Source organism: Erinaceus europaeus, chromosome 9 (assembly GCF_950295315.1).
Source record: "Erinaceus europaeus chromosome 9, mEriEur2.1, whole genome shotgun sequence".
In the NCBI taxonomy this organism is placed as follows: domain Eukaryota; kingdom Metazoa; phylum Chordata; class Mammalia; order Eulipotyphla; family Erinaceidae; genus Erinaceus; species Erinaceus europaeus.
The window spans coordinates 2,864,426-2,874,499 of record NC_080170.1 but is presented as its reverse complement, the minus strand read 5'-3'; the positions used below and the strand labels follow the sequence as shown (position 1 = coordinate 2,874,499).

Here is a 10,074-nt window from a genome sequence, read left to right as displayed (position 1 = left end):
TCACAATGGACCTTTGGTGATTCTGTTCACAAACTAAAGCTGAGACTTGGCCTGGACAGAGTGATCACACAGAGAGCAAGTTACCACTGTCCCCCGATGTCCAGGATGATCTCTTATGTGCCCACCTTGCTCACAGCTCAGTGATGTTGACATGAACTTGCCTATTCCTCTGCATTGGTTTTATCCTTGACAGTGAAGCAAAACCGCAGGATAATCATGCATTTCTGCAGAATTCATGTTCTAGTATATCTTTTTTACCAGAGGCATTTTTTTTAATGAACTCTAAAAGGAAATACTTTAAGAAGTGAGAATAAATTACTGGCAACTGTAAAACATTAATTCCCCAATAATTTTTTTAAAAAAGGCTATTGAGGTCAGATGGTGGCACATCTGGTAGAGTGAACAATTTATACTGATCAAGGACCTGGGTTCAAGTCCCCTGTCCCTATCTATAGGGGAGAAGCTTCCTAAATGGTGAAACAGTGCTTCAGATATAAATCTCCCTATCTCCCCCTACCCTCTCAATTTCTCTATCTTTATCTTCTAAAATAAATCAATTGAAAACTAGAAAGAATAAAATTAATAAAACGTGAGAATAGCTGATTTAAAAATATACATCAGCTTAAGTATTTAAGGATGAAATCGGTTTACTTCTAGTAGTTAGCTATTTGTTATATTGTAGGCAATATTTCCTGGAAGGATTTCTTTTATTGTATCAATACTATGTAGTTTTTCATGCCAAACTGGTCATTATAATAATCCTATTCTAATACTAAAGAATTATTATATGTCGAATAGACAATGTTTATGGGGCCAGGAAGTGGCACTCTCATTACATTGCCCAAGGACCCAGGATCAAGCCCTGGTCCCCACCTGCTTCTCAAGTGGTGAAGCAGAGCTGTAAGTGTCTATCTGTCTCTCTTTTTCTTTCTATCTCCCCCAAATCCTCTCAATTTCTCTCTGTCTCTGTCTAATAATAATAATAATAATAATAATAATAAAGATTCTCTCTGTCTCTATCAAAGAAGAAGAAGAAGAAGAAGAAGAAGAAGAAGAAGAAGAAGAAGAAGAAGAAGAAGAAGAAGAAGAAACAGACATGTATTTATTTGTTTGCTTAGCTTACTAAATAATTACTCAGTCCTACCTTACTGTTATTCTAGGGATTGAACCTGGGACATAAAAGACTATTGCATGAATACTGGCCTTAACCTTCTGGTCCTACTACTTGTTTATCAAACACATTTGCTACTTTTCTGACTCACTGTTACTATATTTAACTAAATGGGTTACTTAGGACCAATGTATGTAGTCAGAGAACAAGTTGTCTAGTAAACTACTCAGGTGTTTAGTTGTCTGTTAAACTACAGAAGTAGGGAAGAATGAAGAGTGAAGGAGAGGAAGGAGGGAGGGAAAGTGAACTGAATGGTAAAGATCTAACTTGCTTTGCCCTTCTAGCAGAGCATTTCTACACCTTTAACATAAATGCACTTTAACCCAGAAATCTCTTCTCTAGAAATTTACAGAATTATCCACAAAGCCATGTGAGAGATGATTAGTCATTTAGTAAGGTACAGTTTGTATTTTATAGACTAAAATGTAGAAATTCTCAAACTATCCATCCACAGAAAAGTAGCTGTTATGGATATGCCCTTGAGGTGGACATGTTCACAGGAAGACAGAGGAGCACGTGACCACTATGTCACTGAACCACAAACAAAGCGTGATCCCGTGAGCCCCAGGATCCTGTCTGTGCAGGTGTGAAGCCTGGAGAAAGGAGTCCAGGACACAGTGACACAGCTCCCGTGGACTTTCAACAATGCTCTGCTCTGCTTTGCCATGTGCATGACCCCGGCTCAGGGTGACCTTCACTGTTCTGAAGGCAGCTTCAAGGCTGTGGCCTCTCTCAAACTCTGCTTCTCTTTCCCTCTGTCTCAGTCAAGAAAAACATAGAAAGAAATAGAGAGAAAGGCATGGTAAAATACTGGTATGGCTCTAGAAAACACAGGAAATGGCATCTGCTAACTAAGAGTGATGCCAGGAATGGGTTTCTTGGACAAACATGGGAGAACTCAACTGAAAACATTCATTCATTCATTCATTCATTCATTCGTTCATTCATTCGTTCATTCATTCGTTCATTCATTCATTCGTTGGATACTGTTGTATGGAATTACATAAAATGAGATAAAATACAAGAGTCCCCAGCAGGCAGCACAGTAGAAGGCAGGAACTGGAAAAAAAAATAAAGGAAAATAAAGCAAGCATACCTGCATGGGGAGAAACCTCTACAGGTGGTGCCACATTCTCTCCTGCTCCTTTCAATGCCTGCCTCTCCTATCAAGTAAGATAAGGAAAAGCTAAGCTTGGGAGTCGGGCGGGAGCGCAGCGGGTTAAGCGCTGGTAGCAGGAAGCGCAAGAACTGGCAGGAGGATCCCAGTTCGAGCCCCTGGCTCCCCACCTCCCACCTGCAGGGGAGTCGCTTCAAAGGCGGTGAAGCAGGTCTGCAGGTGTCTGTCTTTCTTTCCTCCTCTCTGTCTTCCCCTCCTCTCTCCATTTCTCTCTGTCCTGTCCAACAATGACGACATCATTAACAACAACAATAAAACAAGGGCAACAAAAGTAAATGAATAAATATGAAAAGAAAGAACGAAAGAAAGAAAGAGATGGAGGAAGGAAGGAAGGAAGGAAGGAAAAAAAGAAAGAAAGAAAGAGATGGAAGAAGGAAGGAAGGGAGGGAGGAAAAAAAGAAAGAAAGGAAAGAAAGAAAGAAAGAAAGAAAGAAAGAAAGAAAGAAAGAAAGAAAGAAAGAAAGAAAGAAAGAAAGAAAACAACAAAAATAAGCTCTAAAAATATTGTGAGAGGGGCCGGGTGCTGGCACCGGCCGTTGAGAGCACATGTTACCTTCTGCAAAGACCAGACTCTGAGACCCTGCTCTCCACCTGCAGGAGCCATGGGAGCATTTCACAGACAGTAAAGCAGACCTGCGGGTGGGTGTCTCTCTACTTTTCTCTCTGTCCTGCCAAATAAGATGGAAAGGAAAATAAAATGAAAATAAATAAATATCTACTGGAAGCAGTGTTTCAAGCCCCAGCAATATGCCCAGTGGCAAAAGAAATAAGTAAAATAAATAAATGGCCACCACACAGGAACCTCAAGGCCACCTGCTACCAGTGCTGGGATGGAGGCCGGGCCCAGATAGCACAGAAGGCACCACCTTGCCAGCTACTGTCCTGAGCAGCAGTCCGAGAGGAGCTAGCACTGTGCTATGTCTTCCTCCTGCCACGAGAGGGTGAACAGAGAAAGACAGACCTGTGTCAGGTGAGACACTGGGATGTCAGAGTCAACTGCTACAGAGCCTTGCTGTCCTTGCAGGACAAACCTTCTTCCCCTCCGTCCTTAGCAGTCCAGGACAGAGAGGCTCCCTGCCTTGGCTGCACTGGAGAAACCTTTCCTTGATTCACTCTTAGACTCTGGCAAGTTCAGATCTCATATGCTTAGTCATGACTCCTATGTAACAGTAAGAATCCCCCTTTTGTGCAAATAAAAAAAAAGTAATAAACATGAAAGCAAATAAGAGTGGGCGGAGTCCATGAAAAAAAAGATGTGAGAGGCTCTAACTCTTAAAATACAAATGTTCACCACCGTTTCTAAAAGAAGGTGAAGTTTTCAGGTTCACATGGTAATTGGTAAATGAATAATGTAAAGCACCCGTTCAGTTTTGAGTGACATATAATTAATCATCCTGTTCACCTCAAAGAGAGTTTGAAAACCGTTTCAAGCTGAGCCCCCTAGTGCTCCCCCCTTAGGATCACTGCTCTGCTGCACGTGCTGTTTACTAGATGTGTGTGGGATTCACTGAGAGGCAGCCTTGTGGGCTGTCACTCTGAGTTCCTTTCAATCTGTTCCTGTCTGCCCACAGAAGACAGGGAGAAGGCACAAGGGACACAGAGAATCAGGCTGGGGTATTGAAGAGGATTGCATTATCTCTTGTGATGAATTGAGAGAGAGAGAGAGAGAGATGAGAAACCAGGAATACTGGCAAATTATTCTCTCTCACCCAATGAAGCTTACTGGAAAATCTGAGGCCTTTTGAATCTTATTATAAAAACATGTTCCCTAAAGATGAACCAATGTGTTAGTCACCTGTTTCTGTCCCCTCTCACCTATACTGGGTGGTCTGCCAGCCAGAAAACTTTTCAGTCATCTATATTATGATTCTGTCTTGTTGAAAAGTAATACATTATGAAAAGCCATGGAAAGTTTCCATTCTTTCTCCTTGATATCCAATTCATCACCATCTACTGTTAGGCCTTTTTAAAAAATACATCTAATTTATTCCTCTTCTTTTATCCTACCACCCCCAATCCCTGAGCTACATTATGCCTAGATTACTTCAACATATTTCTGATTTTAGACTCTCTGCTTCAATCTATTCCAGTCCCACTGGCAAAGAAGTCTTTCTAAAATAACCACTTTCATCATGATATGTCCCTCTTCCAATCCCTATAATATATGACTCCTTTGGGGGAAATCACTTGGGAATTGTTCAAAATGTGTTACTTTTTTATGTCATGATCAAATCTATGATGGTTTTTATATGCTTAATGGAGAAATGCCTTTAAAAGGAGACTACACGGCAAAGAAAATTTCGTGAACAGAACCAAATATGTAAGCTACATAGTACAGAGTTAGTTAGTAAGGCAAATAAAGCTACAGTAGATGGTGATGAAGCTACAGGGCAGACAATCTGGGTTCAGAAAACACCCTGGAAATTCACTACTGACCAGAGTACTGAAAATACGTTTCTTGCAGAGCAAGGGATTTGCAATAAATGTCTCCAGATGTATCTTAAATGCAACATGATCAAAATTAAATTCCATAGATTTTTCCCTTCCCTAAGGTATTCTTCCTTCCAATTCTTTTTTAAAGAAAGAGATAGACAGATAGAAAGAAACCACGGTATGTAATCTTCCTTCAAGGTGGTAAAGGGTCAGGCTCCAACCTGGGTTGAGCTATGGAAAAGCAGTGCATTATTCCAGTGAGATTTTCGTTGGCCCTTTGGTTGTTGTAAAATAAATGGACAGTGAAAAGACAGCACAGCAACAAAACTTCCTTCAGCCAGAACCTGGGTCTTGCACACAGCCAAGAGACATATTGCCCCAGTGAGCCATTTCCCTAGCCCCTTCCTTCCATATATTTTATTATTTTATTTTATTTTTATTTATAAAAAGGAAACATTGACAAAACCATAATATATATTTTTTTGGCTTTGGTTACAGGGCTTTTATTGCAAACAGAACATCTGAGGTATGAAAAGCTGACCCCACCCCATACCAATTGCCTGAGCGTCTCCTCACCCCACACCAGGTCCCAGCACAGTGGGCCTATGGGGGCTCCCAGCACTGAGGCAGCTGTATCTTGACCCCGCAAGCACAACTCCCAGGCTAGTCTGACCCCCCACACAGATCTCTACCTGGAGGGGAGGAGGAAGGAGGCGGGCACAGAGGCAGGCGGGAACCCCGGCTCCCACTGGAGCTGCCCTGTGGCCCTGTGAACATCCCGGAACATTCCAGCCTCTGGGAAAATGCAGGGACACAGAGCTCACTGTCGCTCCAGGCAGTCCTGGGTGGCCAGTGTGGCCAGCACATTGTGCAGAGAGTTGGGGTCAGGGAGTTGGGGTCAGGGTAGCTATGGCCCATCACATCATTGTCCATCTGCATCATGGGGTGGATTTCGTTCCACACCACCATGTCTGTCTTGCCCGTGGCGCTGGACGTGCCCACCCTGAAGATGAGACGCCTCTTCCAGGCCAACCTTCAGCAGCTCAGGATGTTGTCCAGAAGATAGCACTGGCGCAGGAATACTCTGGTGGTGAACGGCTTGCCAGGGTTGCAGTGTTCCGGGCCCTGAATGCCTTGAGGGATATTGTAGACTGTTGGTTATTACGCCAGCCACCCCCCCACCACGCATTGCTTAACACTGTGGTCTGTTTACATAATCAACCCCTACACTGCTATTCGCCTGACAGATATGGAGCCTTTTACAGACATTGACCCATTTATATATGGCCATTAAGTAAGAGGGAGATTTTGGGAAATTGTGAGGCTGTGGTTGAGCTTGGCAGGGCTTGAGCCTGAGGGGTATGTCAATCCTGTTAGTCTCTCTCTCTACCAAGAGGTTGGGCAAGGAGGGACAGTAGATCCCCAATGGTGAACCTCCTATCACTCTCCCTGCCTCACAAAGCACCCCACATTCCTGATACTATGGCCATTAGATAAAAAGAAAGGGGCAGAGGTTGGTTTTTATGCTAGGTCCCCTGCATTGCTTGATGCTGTGGTTTATTTACATAATCATTGTTTTGTCTGAGACCCACTCTGCCTGCAAGGCATTGGTTAGAACCTTCACAACAGCTGAAGACCTACCTTGCCTGCAGGGCATTGGTTAGATGGAAGCTTTCCTTATCTCCACCCAGTCTCCTATGTATATCCTTTTCCCATCTACCACTTCTGCCTGGGAAGATATAAATGCAGATGAATAAAGCCAGCATGGACTGCGTTCCCGCTCAGCCATGAGTTCCTGGCCGTCTCATCTCTCTCCCACCCACGAAGATAGCCCGGCATCAGACGATGAGAATCATCCCACAGTCCTCATGGCCAGGGAGGGACATCTGAAACTAAAATAACTCCATCTTGTCCTGGGGCTGGGGCCCCATCTTCTTGCCATAGATGGTCTTAGAGGAAGGACACTGCAGGCTTCCATCCTTGTTTCCATTGGAGTCCATGGCTAGCAGGCAGAGCAGGAGAAAGGCATGGCTGCACTTGGTGAGGGACCTCTTGGGAGGGAGACACTGGCCACACTGGCAGTGGGCGGTCCTGGGGGCAGTGCTGTGGTCCCAGGTGGGAGAGGCTGGATCTATAGAGGGGCTGGGCCCTCAGGGTGGCTGGAGACCCAGCCCAGGGTTCGGTGGTGTTCAGCCAGGGTGCTGACCGTGCCCGGGAGAGCAGGGCTTAACTGTAGGGATCCAAGGCCTGGTGCGCCCCAAAGACAATGGTGGTCCTGGGCGGGGTAGGCAGGGAGGCTGGTCATGGAGTGGTGGTAGCGGCCCATCACGGCCCCGTCCTGCTGTTGCTGAAGCACTGGTGACAGGAGCAGGCTTGGCCCTAAGGAAGATGAGGCTGGTCACCGGGTACGAGGGACTTGCCTGGTGCCCCACGTTGTGGCAGAAGCTGGAGGTCTTGTTGGTCTGTGTGTGACTGCGTAGATGATGGTGTAGTTGTCGCACAGGGGGCCCAGGTCCACCAGCTGGCTGCCATGGGCCTGGCCTAGGGGGATGCTGTGGACCAGGCTCTCCAACCCGAAGCGCTGGCCCTTCTGCTGGGCAGACTGCTGCTCGACATAGATGCAGATGGCAGCGCTGTAGGGGTGCCAGGTACCCATCCCATCCTGTCATCCCCACACGGCCACAGCCATGGAGCTGGATAACACCTGAGGCAGGGAAGGACTTGGGGCCATGGCCATCTTCCCCAGGACGCTCAGACCACTCTGGGCTGGAGTCTTAAGACCTGGCGTTTACCACAGACCTTTCCTCCCAGGGCTGCACAGGTCCTCTGCAGGAGCCCAGGGTTTGAGTCCCCATCTGGGCAGTGGAGATAGATGCTGGCAGGCGGGACTGAAAGGCTGGCTGACTCAGCACAGGGATTCCGAGGCACCAAGGCTGAGGGAACAAGGTGATGGGCGGAGGCAGTGTGGCTCTCCTGCTCTGATCCACTTGGCCCGGGCGCTGTGAGGCTCCACCTCTGAGGGAAGCCAGATTGAAACTCGGTGTCGCCGCTTCCAAGCCTACTAGCTATCTACAAAATGGAGGACCCCCACCCAACTCTTCATCTGCACTATTCCAGCATTTAGGTTCATGGCTAGTCAACAATTTGTTTGGTTTTATAAGTTAACTCTCTATACAGCCACCAGGTTCCAGATGCCAGCATGATGCTGACCAGACTTCCCTGGACAGACAACCCCACCAATGTGTCCTGGAGCTCCCGTTTTCCTGGAGCCCTGCCCCACTAGGGAGAGAGAGAGGCTGGGAGTATGAATCCACCTGTCAACACCCATGTTCAGCGGGGAAGCAATTACAGAAGCCAGACCTTCCACCTTCTGCATCCCACAATGACCCTGGGTCCATACTCCCAGAGGGATAGAGAATAGGAAAGCTATCAGGGGAGGGGATGGGATACAGAGTTCTGGTGGTGGGAACTTTGTGAAACTTTACCCCTCTTATCCTATGATTTTTTTCCAATGTTTCCTTTTTATAAATAAAGAAAAAATTTAAAAGAAAAATACAAGAAACTGCTTTTGAACTTGTTTAAAAAAGATAGGTCATGGAATACAATGTCAGATGAACTAGTGGAGATTGTATTGTTATATAGAAAACTGGGAAATGTTATTCATGTAAAAACTATTGTATTAACTGTCAATTATAAAACATTAATCCCCAATAAAGAAATTACAAAGAGAAGGAAAGAAAACAAACAAACAAAAAAAAAAAGGTTAAAAATTGAAGAGAAAAAAAAAAAGGAAAAAGATTGCTCATTGCAATCTGTGTGCTCTGGAAGGCATGCCACTGTCTGGCCCTGTAAGGCTAATTTTGACCTCGCAGAGCATCCCATGGCTTAAGAATCAGTACAGAGGTCGTGTTAGCCTGTGGCAGCTGGGGGTGGTGATGGGCCTGAGGGTGGTGGCCGCTGTCAGTATCAGCCCTCCTTGAGTCTCATCACATTCTCCCTGAGTAGCTCCAGTTTCCTTTCAGGCCACTTGTTTATTCAGCCTCTCTTTAAATGTGAATTCTATCTAAACTGCTCCTTTCTGGAATATCTCTTGCTTACAATGTTTGCTTTTCCTAGAATGCCTGTCCTCTGCTTTCCAGCCAGTAGATATTTACACAATTCACTTTGCAACATGTGAGGATCTCCCCAGTTGATAAGACCATGTCTCTTGAAGAAAGTGTGCTTTCTCCCCATGTCTATTATACAACGCCACTTTCTACATCTCTTTGTGAGTATTTAATTTGTCTTCTTCAAGTTGTTATCAGTGCTGTGAGGAGTGGATGAAGGACTGTTGGGTGCATAGATGGATGGGGGGGATGGATGAATGAATGGACAGATGGATGGATGGCATAATAAGTGGATATATGGATTCTTAATATAGTTTTTCCTAATCTACAATTAGTGTGAAACTTTGAATACAGTTTAATTTTACACTGTAATCATATTGGATCATAGGGTTGAGTAGAAGAATAAAATATGTCAAATACCCTCCCTGCTCCCACCCAGAGGAAAAAGACACAAGTAATACATCCTTGCTGGAAAAGGAATCATTTTGTTGATAAGAAGATTTTATCTTCATTATCTTAGAAATTACTTTAACTATTATTTATAAACAGGAAACAATGACAGAAATCATAGGATAAGAGGGGTACAACTCCATATCATTTCCACCACCAGAACTCCATATCCCAACCCTTCCCTGATAGTTTTCCTATTTTTTTAAAGATTTTATTTATTTATGAAAAAGATAGGAGAAGAGAGAAAGAACTAGATATCACTCTGGCACATGTGCTGCCAGGGACAGAACTCAGGACCTCATGCTTGAGCGTCCAAAGCCCTATCACTGTGCCACCTCCCAGACCAGCTTTCCTATTCTTTATCCCCAGGGAGGGATGGACCCAGAATCATTATAGGGATGCAGAAGGTGGAAGGTCTGGCTTCTGTAACTGCTTCCCCTACTGAACGTGGGTGTTGACAGGTGGATCCATACTCCCAGCCTGTCTCTCTCTTTCCCTAGTGGGGCAGGGCTCTGGGGAAGCGGATCTCCAGGACACATTGGTGGGACATCTGCCCAGGGAAGTCTGGTTGGCATCAAGGTAGCATCTAGAACCTGGTTACTGAAAGAAAGGTTAACTTATAAAGCCAAAACAAATTGTTTATTAATCATGAACCTAAAGGCTGGAATATTGCAGATGAAGATTTGGGCGTCTCTGTTTTGTAGATAGTTAGTAGGTGTATTTTAGCTATATTCCAA

General features: G+C 45.0%; 1 pseudogene; it reads right to left on the bottom strand.

Annotated features, from left to right (window-relative positions):
• Nucleotides 1–6,783: 6,783 nt before the first annotated feature.
• LOC132540235 (probable E3 ubiquitin-protein ligase DTX2) lies at nucleotides 6,784–7,437 on the bottom strand (annotated as a pseudogene).
• Between the last annotated feature and the right edge of the window lie 2,637 nt (nucleotides 7,438–10,074).